Raw genomic sequence first — 13,049 nt, 5'->3', positions numbered from 1 at the left:
GTGGGGTTAAAGTATTATGCGCTTTATAAATAATAAAAGTTCAGCTTTCTAAAATTGCTTCTCAGGGTAACCCTGAAGTTTCCTCCATCAGCTTGGCTGGGTAAAACTGCCATTTGGCTTCTCTACTCTTCCCTGAACTGTCTTCTGCAGCAATCACTTCACCTGGCTATTATAAAACTTCATTATGCAACACGATGGAAGACCAGAATGACAATTGGCTTGTTTTCCTCTTCCTGCTCTTTGTATCTTCATCAAGTAAAAGCCAATAAGAAAGAAAGAGAAAGGGGGGGGGCAGAGACAGACAGACAAATACCTGCCCCAAGGAGTTTATGAACTGAATGAAGCACAGTTCACAGCAGATGATGAATATGGGCGAATGCAGTTACGAGTACTTGGGGTTAAGCCAAAGACATCATAGAAAAGTTAGGTTTTGGATAAAATGGAAGGTGTCAATATGAAGGTACTCTAGGAAGGATGCAACCAGCAGAAGGTAAGTGATTCAGATGGGAAAATTCATCCACTGAAAATGGGAGTCCACTGCAGCAGCATCATTCCTTCCATTTCAAGGATTTTAAGTTCTTCCAGCATGCCCCTTGGTGTCCTGGATCTACTGCTGATGGGTGGAGAAACCTGGGGGCCCTCCAGGTGTCACTGGACTCCCAACTCCCTTCAGCTGAAAACAGTGTGACCAATGGTTAGGGCTGATGGGAGTTGTAATCCAACAACATCCAGAGGGCCACTCCCTGCTTTAGAGGGAGGTGAGGGCCAGGCCAGGATCCAAAGAATTGAGAAAGTAGTTCTTTGTGCCCAATGGATTTCAGATTTCTGTTTCTCAAACAGCAGCACACGTCAAATGTTCACATTTCATTTGTGTATATATAAACACACAATCATGTATCCTCAACACCTTATTAAGTTAACTTTGTAACAGGTTATAGTTGCTTTGAGAGCCAGTCCTGATTAAAAAGTGGGAAGGAAAGGAAGATGCTTGGTTTGTGTGCAACAGTAAGTCACAAGCTATAGATTCCTGTGAATGATCAGTGTGCTGGTTCATGTTGTTCAGTTGGGTCCACCCTTCTCCTCCCTGTCCCACCCCAGGAGGAAAACAACAACCCCCAGCACTGACCTAGCATTATGCGTGAAGTAGCACTTGTGATTTGTTTCAGTACAAACAAACCAAAAGTGGAAGTCAAGGTTTGTACTTGGTTTACTGCTCCAAGAGGAGGAGCAAGGAAGAGATTCTCACGAACTGGAACACTCAAGCTTTGGTCTCTGCTGGTTCTCAAAATGTGGCACAGAGGAATAATTAAGGCATAATGAAGCAGCAGCTTCTGATCCTTAGATGGCAGCCATGACAACATCGCAGCAGGGAAAGTTGTTTTGGCCTTAAAACCATTTTGGTCTCTGAAGTTCAAATTAACTGAAAACTTCAGGTTTTATTTGGATAGGAAGTTAAAATCTAGCATGCATGTTCACTGATATACATTAACTTGTTAGCAGAATCAGTACAGAAACTCTCATCATAGCACAATAGGGAGGAGATGAGCTACTACCTCCTATGAACTTTACATAGCTCAACAAATTTCTATATTTTAACTTTTAAGTGAACTTTTGGAACGTGAACATTCCATTTTTAGAAACTGCCACACATAACTCCAGATTCTGCTGCAGGCCTCACTACAATCCAGTGGGGATGTCATGGGCTTGGCAGCTTTCTAAGCTGCTAGATCACACCATAAATCACCAGAGCGCTGCATGCAAAAACAGGCCTGGGGTTCATTGAAGTTTGCATGATTAACCCCACGGCTTGTTCAAGTCAACCCAGAGCAGGTGATTCTGACTATAAACAGCTGGAGCAGAGATTGTTTCCAGAGCAAGGAAGGTCAATGCCATATCTCACCGAAGGAGCTGCTTCTCCTCTGTGCTCAATCTCCTTGTGGGAAATACTTTTACGACCAGAATGCAGCCACAACACAGGCATTAAGAGATGGTTTTTATGGAGTGCCTGCGGACCTGGCACCTGCTTGCTGAAGAACATATGCCAGTCCTCTGCCTCCCCAAACAAAACAAAAAAATGCTATTTGAGTTGCGTTCCTTCTATTCCGTTCCTTATTTTCCCAGGGCCTGCCTTTTCTCATATTCAGACTGGCAAAATGTTAAAATAAATATTTTCAGACTTAAAGCAGGAACAGATTGCTATTTGGGTAGGAGAAGAGACACCAACAGTGCCACAAGTTCAAAGGACCTCCTAGGAACTAGCAGAAAGGATGAGGAGGAATAAAGAACACACAGCAATTTCTTGAGCAGTTCCACAGAGCCAAGAATTTGGTTCCTTACCAAGGTGTCCAAGTCTTCACAGCCTTGCAGCTTAGAGATTTTTTTCCCCAGCCTCAAATTAAGCCTCATGTAATGAAAATACATGCCAATGAGATGGGGTGCCTACAAACCATCTCAAAGCCACATTATGTACATGTTTTCCTTCAAAGCAGTATGAGTATACTTGGATCTCATCTACTGCAGTTTCAATAGTAGCAGCTGCAAAGCAATAATTTCTTTGCCTTTTGACCCCAATGCTTACAATTTCCCTCCTACACTCATGTACATGCCCACCCTATACTCAGGTACTGTACACACACTCTATATATTCATGTACACATGCTTACCAATTGAGAACAGTGCTTTATTGCATCTAATGAAATGAATCCATTCCACAAAAGCCTTATACCCTAATAAATTGGTTAAGGCTTGCATAGGGATGGACACATCTGTCAAATTCAGTTTTCTTAGATTCTCATCTTTCTGAACTAAAATTCAGTTCTCCATGACATTTTGCGGCAATATGAGAATTATTTATTTTTTTTAAATCCTCATGAAAATTCAGCAGCATTTTGGTGTGAATTTCTCCTAATAAGCACATTTTTATGTGCAGTTTTCACTAATATACACATTTTTGCAGGCTGTTTCCCCTAATATAATGCATTGTGTGTGCTATTTTTGCCAAAATATTAATTTTTATGCACAATTTTTTAATTTTTATTTGAAAAACCAAATAAATAAAGTTTAGAAAAAATTATGCACACTTTCCCCGAATGCATGCATTTTTTGTAAGCATTGTTTAGTTGGCAAACTGAATAGCAAAATTTGGATGAGTATGAAATTTGACAGATATCTCTCTTTTGGTTTGCATATTGTTTTGAAAAAAGCGAATGTGATAAATTCAGCTTCAAATGAGACATGAATTCAATCCCCTTCCCCATCCCTAGTCTTGAAGGTGCCATATTTGTATTGTTTTATTGCTTTCTGGGTTGTTTTTGTTTTATTGTTTTAAGGTTTTATTGTTTTAGGCTGCGAAAGAATAACATTAATTGCCATCAATGGAGGCCACTATGAGGCCTGGGATTGCTACCGTGGAGGGGCCTGGGATTGCTACCGTGGAGGGGCGAGGGAGGTATGGCGGCGGGGGCAGATGGTACAGGCGAAGGGGATCGAGATATGGATACGCTCGTACCCTTTCCAATCTGCGCCCCATCCCGAGGGACGAGGGTAGGGTGAGCAAGGATTACTCACCTCCGTCACTGGTGCTGTGCAATGCCAGGTCTATAGGCAATAAAACCGCCACCCTGCGAAATTTCTTTATCTTGCAGGGGGTCGACCTGGCTTGTGTGACGGAGACCTGGGTGCGCGAAGGGGCAACAGTTACCTTACGAGAGATGGCGCCCCCGGGTTTCTCCGTCCTCCACCAGTCGCGGACTGTGGGCCGGGGGGGAGGGGTGGCATTATTAATCCGGGAAGATTGTCCTTTCAGGGCTCTACCATCGCCATCGATCCCCGGCATTGAATGTGTTGGCCTAGTGTGGGGCTCCGAGGAGAGCTTGGCTGTCTGGCTGGTGTACCGGTCACCTAGCGCACCAGCAGCCACCCTGTCAGGCCTATTGGAGGCGGTGGCCGGCTGGGCCTTGGAGTTCCCCAACCTATTGGTACTGGGGGACTTCAACATCCATGCTGATGCCACTCCCTCATCACAGGCTCTGGACCTGGTGTCTTCCATGGCGACACTAGGGCTCTCCCAGTTTGTTTCGGGCCCCACGCATCAAGCAGGCCACACGCTGGATTTGATCTTTGGCGTAGGTATAGATGTGATCATGTCTCCTTCGATGAAGGTGCCATGGTCTGATCACTACGCTCTGAAAGCCAGGATTGACTTTCCGCCCCCACCCTGCTTAGGTGGCAAGCCAATTTGGGCTCGCCCGCGGAGGCTGATGGACCCTGATAGATTCCGTCAGGCCTTGCGGGACCTTGCTCCCCCTGGCGACTCATTGACTGAGCTTGTTGAGGGCTGGAATATCCAGCTCCTGGCAGCCATCGATGAGATCGCACCTAAGCGCCCTCTGCGACCCCGCAGAAACCGGGCTCCCTGGTTTACCGAGGAGCTCCGGAAAATGAAGCGGGACCTCAGACGGCTAGAGCGAGTATGGCGGGGTGCCCGTGACGGAGCCTCAAGAACATCTTATAGGGCTTTTATGAAAACCTACGAGATGGCGGTGAAGGCTGCTAAGAAGTCATACTTCTCGGCCTCCATTGCATCCGCTAGCTCTCGCCCAGCGCAATTATTTAGTATAATCAGGTCTTTAACGTCCCTTGTGGGACAGCCAAATTTAAATAACAATTTGACACTTAGCTGTGAGGCATTTGCGAGCTTCTTTGCGGAGAAGGTCTTGTTGCTCCGCCATGACCTCCCTGCCAATTTGGATACAATAAAGGAACTGGAGGCCCCTCGACTGTCCTCGGGTCCAGTATTGGACCACTTCGACCGGATATCCCCAGCCGATGTGGACAGACTCCTCCGAGCTGGAAAGCCCACCACCTGTCCTCTCGACCCGTGCCCGTCTTGGCTGATTAGAGCGTGTCCAGACGAGGTGCGGGCCCTCCTGGGGGATATCATCAATTTGTCCCTTGGCACGGGGACATTCCCAGGGGAACTGAAGGAGGCAGTGGTGCGCCCGCTCTTAAAGAAAACATCATTAGATCCTTTAGATCTATCCAATTACCGCCCGGTTTCGAATCTTCCGTTCCTGGGTAAGGTGATTGAGAGAGCGGTTGCCGAACAGCTTGGTGGGTTTCTGGATGAAACATCGGCTTTGGATCCATTCCAGTCCGGCTTCCGCACTGGTCATGGGACCGAGACGGCTCTGGTCGCCCTAACAGATGATCTTCGTAGACAGCTGGATCGAGGCGGGTCGGGGCTGCTGATTCTTCTAGATCTATCAGCAGCTTTCGACATGGTCGATCACGAACTTCTGGACCACCGCCTTGCCGACGTGGGGATCCAGGGCACAGTCCTTCAATGGCTGCGCTCGTTTCTCTCTGGTCGGGGACAGAGGGTGGCGCTTGGGGGGGAATTGTCATCGCGCCACTCCTTGGTGTGTGGAGTACCTCAGGGTGCGATACTCTCCCCGATGCTTTTCAACATCTTTATGCGCCCCCTCGCCCAGCTTGTCCGGAGTTTTGGGCTGGGTTGCCATCAGTATGCCGATGACACCCAACTCTATCTGTTGATGGATGGCCATCCTGACTCGGCCCCAGACACACTGACCAGATGTTTGGAAGCTGTGGCTGGATGGTTACGTGGGAGCCGGTTGAAGCTAAATCCTTCGAAGACAGAGGTCCTGTGGCTAGGGCGGGGCAATATGGGATTGGGGGGGCAACTCCCATCTCTTGCGGGGGCGCAATTAGTGCCAGCACCGTCTGTTAAGAGTTTGGGTGTAATCTTCGACGCCTCCCTTTCCATGGAGGCGCAGATTGCAGCTATAACAAAGGCGGCATTTTTCCATCTCCGCCAAGCTAAGCAGTTGGCTCCTTACCTCTCTCGCCCTGACCTGGCCACTGTGATCCATGCGACGGTCACCTCCAGATTGGATTATTGTAACTCGCTCTACGTGGGGCTGCCCTTGAGACTGACCCAGAAACTCCAGCGGGTGCAGAATGCCGCGGCGAGACTCCTTATGGGGTCTTCGCTGCGAGATCACATTCATCCGGTGCTACACCAGCTGCACTGGCTCCCGGTGGAGTACAGGATCAGATTTAAGGTGCTGGTTTTAACCTTTAAAGCCCTATACGGCCTAGGACCCTCGTACCTACGGGACCGCCTCTCCTGGTATGCCCCACAGAGAAACTTACGGTCTTCAAATAAAAACATCTTGAAGGTCCCAGGCCACAGAGAAGTTAGGCTGGCCTCAACTAGAGCCAGGGCTTTTTCGGCTGTGGCTCCGATCTGGTGGAACACTCTGTCACAAGAGACCAGGGCCCTGCGGGACTTGACATCTTTCCGCAGGGCCTGCAAGACAGAGTTGTTCCGCCAGGCCTTTGGCCAGGGCACAGCCTGACTCCCTCCCTCGGCAATCTTCGCGGAGCTCTGGCCCAATGGTTGCCAGTGGCCTGAATTAATTAATTTTACAATGAATGATTTTAGAGTGTTGTTTATGTTATACTTTTATACTGTTTTATTGTTGTTAGCCGCCCTGAGCCCGGCTTCGGCTGGGGAGGGCGGGATATAAATAAAATTTATTATTATTATTATTATTATAAGAATCATCATAGTTTTTGCAACCACAGCCTTAATGTGGCTTCCCCTTTGGAAACTGTACAAGTGTTTTTTCAACCCTGTTTCAGAAGAACTCAGGTTGAGTTCAGCTACGAGGAAAGCCTCACTGATCCAAATGGGTCAACTGATTACACCCCCAGACAAGGTTCCATCAAGAGTAATGCAGTGCATGAAACATACTACATTCATCCCCAGCAGAGCTACATGGCAGTGAAACAGATACCATCAAGGAAGGAAACTGAGCCTTCCAGCCATTTGACAATCTCTTCATCTTTCAAATTAGAAGTTTACGTAAGGAAGCCTGAATTTTGTTACTTGCATTATAGCAGTGGTCAAAAGTTAAGCAACCTACGAGATTATATTGCTAACTCGGGCATTGAAAAACAAAGAAAAAAATTAGCTTCACTTTGCTTGTATATAAGAAATTTTTGCAATAGTAAGAGAAGCCACTGGCACTTAAGACTGTTATCATACAATACTCTGGAAAAGAGCTCTGCACTGTGCTATTTATGCGGTTTATGCCCATCATCACAATATTTAAAACAGCACACGTAAATAAAATGGAGCTTCTAGCTCATATAGGTACCTCATGTGTGAAAAATACCTTAAAATACTGCTGATAAGAGGCTTTGTGTAAATGTCTACAATGAGGAGCTGCAGCATTCAAAATTAAAAACTCAAATGCAGAAACCAGAGAAGTCAACTGAGCAATAAGTGTAGGAAAGGGCATACTTGATTCTGGGAAGAAAATTTGAAATTTGGCTGATTTAGAAATTTGGCAGAGAACAGGCTGGATAAGCAAGAAGAAAATGAGGAATTCTTGCATGAATCACTGGCACAGGAGAAGTGGAGTCAATGAGGCAGAAAGGGAGGAAGGGGCAAGAATGAGGTCCTAATCTCTAGCTGCTGGAAAACAGCACTCACACCTCTTGTTTGTGCCCACAAGCACGGCAGCAGCAACTTGTCCTTTAAGTGGAAGCTTCCAGGCTCTCATGAAGGTGTTGTCTTAACATGGTAGACAGCTGCATCCTGCTACTTATTGCATCATAGAGGCTATTCAGATTTCTGGCCCTTGCCTGTCATTTATTTATTTTATTTAAAGCATGTACAGCCCACTTGTCCAGCTCATGAGCCTTTCGACTACCATGAGATACAAGGATCAACAGCAGCAACTTGAAAACAACAACTAATAACAACAACACCACAGCAAATAAAACAATTTGAAGGGGGAGAAAAACCCAAAGGACAGAAGACAAATCTGGCAGTGAGGCCACAGGCTTGCAGAAAATTTAAATGGTATTTAGGTAGTGTCTGAATGCAGTCAGTGAAGGAGCCAAGCGGACTTTCTTAGACAGGAAGTTCCATGATGTTGGAAGAAGCCCCTTGTTGGAATCACCAACAGCCCAACTTCTATGGCAGGGGATATGGAGAAGGCTCTGCTCCCAATCACCTGACTAGATGGGCAAGTTTAGGTAGGAAGAAGTGAACCTGTAAGAATCCTGGTTATGAGCCACAGAGGATAAAGGCCTTAAACAGGTCTGGAAAAAGACTGGAGCCAGCAATGGATACAAATAGCAATGAAGTCACATGCTACAAAAGAACTCAGTAAAGGTAAAGGGACCCCTGACCTGGTCCAGTCGTGGCCGACTCTGGGGTTGTGGCGCTCATCTCACTTTATTGGCCGAGGGAGCCGGTGTACGGCTTCCGGGTCATGTGGCCAGCATGACTAAGCCGCTTCTGGCGAACCAGAGGAGCGCATGGAAACGCCGTTTACCTTCCTGCTGGAGCGGTACCTATTTATCTACTTGCACTCTGACGTGCTTTCGAACTGCTAGGATAGCAGGAGCAGGGATGGGAGCTCACCCCGTCATGGGGATTCAAACCGCTGACCTTCTGATCGGCAAGTCCTAGGCTCTGTGGTTTAACCCACAGTGCCACCCGCGTCCCTCCAAAAGAACTAGCTCTAGCAAAACCTCCAACTGCTGCCCTCTGCACCATCAGAAGTTTGCTTACACTCTTCAAAGGCAACTCCATGTAAATTGTGTCACAGGAAGCCAAACCAGATGCAGCTAGGGTGGTGGCAACTATGTATTCTACAGAATGCCCTTCAAGGCTACTTTATCCAACTATGTTTGCTTTATTAAAAGTATTTACATATCTAGGGGACCAGGCAGCTTGAGCTTCTATCAAAACATGAGAAATGTTTCAGATTTTAAAACAAATACTGGCGTGCTGTGTCTTAAGGACAATCTCTCCTTAAACATCATGCTAGAATATGCCTTGATCATAGAACAGACATTACCAGTGATCAGTGGCTTGCCACCTTTATAGACAGATGTACAACTGCATTTTGCTCTAAATCGACTGCTTTGTGAGTCCTAACCTTTAGGTTAGACTTGTAACAGAATACAGCAGTCAGAAATAAGCTGGGCTGCGTTAAACACATGGTAAGAAAGAAGAACCTTATCAAACTACTGTACTGATCTAATTATTCAAACATCTCCATATTCTGTCCTGCTGTCTGTCACATTTTCTGAAGATTTGTAGAATGACAAAGGATATATAAGCATCAAAGAGCATGATAGACTGTAAACCGCCCAGTGAACCCCAGATGAACAGAGGTATATACATTTAATAACTATTTAAATTTATTTTATTCTATTAATTAATGAGCACCTAGAACACATCACTATAACCTCAGTCCAATGTCTCTTAGCTGACCACTAGGCACAGAATATACCAATGTTGACATGTGGATACTAATGCTGAGGCTCAGAGGAGTTATAGTTTAATAATACCTGCTCTTAACTATTCATGCAGCTTTCTTGAAAACACTCTTTCCCAGCCTGTTTCAGAGTGCTCTACCAACAATCCCTTAAAGCTATTGCTTAGCAGTACAATCTCCTTTTGATCATGTTCCCCCCACCCCAAAACACACACACACACACAACATTATGCACTAGCTTCTGAAAGGAGAACGGCACCACACATTATCACAGAATTTAAACAAAGCAAAACTGCTGGTCCCTATATAAAGTTTTCCTACAAAAAAGGGAGGGGTATGTGGAGAGGAGTATCACATGTGGAAAAAGCACAGCAATTCCATGCGCACCACACAAAGGGGTGCTGATGTGGCAGCATGCCTGAGCTTCCTTTGCATTCATCATCGATGAATTTGTCCCTCAGAGTGTGTTAGGAACCAGGAACCACAGCCCTTACTCAGGCTACTGAGGTTTCCAAGAGTTTCTGTACTTCACACAGAAGAGAAAAGGAAGAACTGCAAAGAAAAGTTTTACGAGGGAGTCAAATAGAACATCAACACACTGCTTCTGAGCTGAACGTGTAAGCTTACTCATTACTCAAATATTTGCACTTTCCATCATCATTGCACTAAACTACTGCTCTGTGCTTGCGTTAGCAGGTGCGCCGTATCTCAGATAATCCTAACTAAAACACTAGGGTTATAGCCCATCCTGTCATAAAGGCTTAGTGCTACTTAGAATCCATTACTCAGGCTCCCCAAAGCTAGAAAAAGAAGGAAATTAAGGCAATAGTTTTTATTGGATTAGCTTCGGCTGATACGGAAGAGTGCAAACTTGATTTACACAGCGGCATTCTACAGGCAAAGGTGAAAAAAGGAGCACAGAAATTGCATAAGCTTGTGATACTACATAAAAAGTGCACAGCTGAATTATTCCTTATTCTCTACAGTCAATAGCTGTTCTGTTTCAAAAAGACAGAGAACAGTTGCTTACTCATTGCCTATGGGAACACAAGTTATGTCAAGATAAGAGTTTGATTAACTATTAGGAAAAGGATCTTAACAGCGGGACAAGTTGCATAATCTGAGCTACATGTTGTCTGTCTGTGGCACAAACATGATGAAATCCTCCCAGGAGTTTTGTGTTTGACAGAGAAACATGGGTAATCAACTAGAGAAATAGTCAACAGCCAATTCCCATTGTGTGGCAATCTTTTGCCTGGCAGGATGTGCTCAGACCTTGACTTTGTAAATAAAAAAGTGAGGTGGGTTCTTCATGATTCAAGGGTCCATTCCTGTCCTTGCACCCTCACCCTGGACATGGGTGCCTTGCATAAGGCACGTTCAGATTCCATTCACAGTTCCAAAGCTGCTTTCAAACAGTTTCCAAAAGCGCAGTGGGGAAACACGGCCCAAAATAGTAAGTGATGTTACTTCAGTTATACACAGCACTGGTGCCAATACAGTACCTGGCATCTTTGGCCCGCTGCTGGGGGCCCAGCACCCTAGAATCAAAGTTGGGGGGACCCCAGCCCCCTGAAATGCAGGAATCTGTGGCAAGGCCCACTGCTGACACCTACCTTCCTCCCACTTGGGGGGGCGGATATCAGTTCAGTGCTTCAAGCAGCACACTAGATGGTAGGCTCTAGCTGCTAGGGGTGTCAACTTGAATAAAATATTGGGGGGGCAGGTAAGCCCCACCCAGTATAATCAATCACAAGACACAGTGAGCGCACATCATTTGAATGGTAATGCCCATTAACTTGGGGGGCACCCCCTCAGATATTTTATTGGAGGGGGGAAAGGACCTCAGGCCCCTAAGACTTGGCTCCAATGCTAGCGGCCATTTAAATTTCCCATAGTTCTTCTGACATAAAGTCGCTCTGGAAAATTTAAACCACCAGCTGCCCAGCACTGCTTGGTGTCCGTCAATTGTTGGGGGGGACGACGACCCAGGGCCCCCCGAATCCTACCATTCTGTTGCTACCCATTCTGCACCCAGAAACCTTAACAGCATCACCAATGTTGCACAGTAGGGAATAAGGGACATGCTGCCAAAGAATGAAGGATCTGTACTCTCTCCCTTGACACATGCCAAGCTTCTTAAAAGCGTGGTGTTTGGACTATACGGGACAGCCGGCAACTGGACTGTATCAACTCATGGCTCTCTCAAGTGACGAACGGCCCTATCGCTTCTCCCGGGGTAACTCATCCCACAAGCCGGACTTCTTGTTTAGAGAAGTCGATCCGATGGCAGCGCACGTGCTCCAGAAAGGCTGGAAGACGGGAGGATGAAGTTCGCTTGTTGATCCACTTATCCGGAGCAGACGGGGGTCCCTTGGCCAGCCAGCAGCCCGGCTCTTATTAAGCAGTCAAAGAGCAAGGCAGGCACCGGCAACATCCCCATCGCCCCCGCCCCGCTGGACCGAGGCGCCCTGATTCAGCCCCACCTGCTCCAGGTTAAAGGCAACCAGGAAATCGGAGCAGCCGAGCAGGGAATCTTTGACGCGTCCGTCACCAGGGAAGGCTGCCGCGAGTTCAACCAAAATAAACACCCGGCGGTTCAGTGCGTGACTCACGCCTCCTCCCCCGCCGCCCCCATCTCAACTTTTCCGGAGACGAAGATTTCCCAAAAGAGAGATCCGGCATGATCGCGCCCAAGAACCTGGCCGGCTTCTTGCAGAGCAGGCGCGGCGTGCCTTGGGCCGCCTTGGGCTCCCGGGCCGAGCCGGCTGCTCCTCTCCCGGCGCGCCCTCCAAGCAGCCGCCCGCCCACAGCGGAGGACACGCCGAGCGCCTGCCTGCAGCCGCCCCGTCCCGCCAAACTCCGGAGAAGCGCCGGCCGGGAGGGGCCGCCGGGCTCCCCTTCTGCACTCGCCCCCTCCCTCTGCAAGGAGCCTCCCCGGGGATTTCCACCTCCCTCCCCCCGGCTCCAATTCAAGGGCAAAGACAACTCTCTACTTCTGGAGAAGATGCTTTGCAGTCTTTAAAAGTGGTGGGGAGTGCCCACGGACTTGGCAGGAGGGGGCTCGGCCCAGGCGCACGTGCTCTTCGCGTACCTGGCGTAGAAGCAGCAGCGCCGCCGCCGCCGCCAGCATGTCTCCTTCCCCGGCGAAGCCGCCTCTCCGCTTCGGCCCCCTCCGCGCCGGGATTTGTGCAGAGGCGCTCAATACCCGCCAGCGTCTCGCTCTGCCGCCTTTTAAATTGGCCGGCCCCAGGGCGCATGCGCCGAGGCCGCCAGGGTGGAGTGAGGTTGGCTTTGGTCGGGTTCGGCAGAAGGGCTTCTCCCGACCCCGAGGCATCGTCGAGGGGGCGGGGCGGGGGTTTCTCCTCCGGTCCTACCGGCTCTGCGCTTCCAGGCGGCGATTGGAAGAGACTCGGCGACCGAAGAGCGCTTGGGGGGTTGCAGACGGCGATGTTTTCTGGAGGGAAGGAAGGGAAGGGTAGACCGAGATTACACACACACACATCTGTCGAGGGAAACGTAGGAAGTTTCCACTCGTTTCAATGAAGTCTATTTTGCAGTAAACGGCTCCGTCCCGAACACAACGCCTCGATACAAGCGTTATGATGGTCAACTAAATTATACTCCGAGTAGACCCACTGAAATCAGTGAAGCAGAGTTAGCCACACCCATTCATTTCGATGGGTCTAGGTAGGATGAGTGTGCGATGCAATCCCTAGCTTC

General features: G+C 48.0%; 1 protein-coding gene across 1 annotated transcript in view; it reads right to left on the bottom strand.

Annotated features, from left to right (window-relative positions):
- SLC45A3 (solute carrier family 45 member 3) overlaps positions 1 to 12,740 on the bottom strand; it is a 46,818-nt gene extending 34,078 nt beyond the window's left edge. Inside the window, exon 1 of the mRNA XM_083508957.1 lies at positions 12,421 to 12,740. The gene's annotated coding sequence lies outside the window, so the exon portion shown is untranslated. The remainder of the gene's footprint in view (positions 1 to 12,420) is intronic.
- Positions 12,741 to 13,049: the final 309 nt, after the last annotated feature.

This window comes from Podarcis liolepis, assembly GCF_965112155.1.
Source record: "Podarcis liolepis genome assembly, chromosome: 6".
NCBI classification, from domain to species: Eukaryota; Metazoa; Chordata; class Lepidosauria; order Squamata; family Lacertidae; genus Podarcis; species Podarcis liolepis.
Note: the sequence above shows the minus strand (reverse complement) of the source record. Positions and strands in the feature narration are given on the sequence as shown.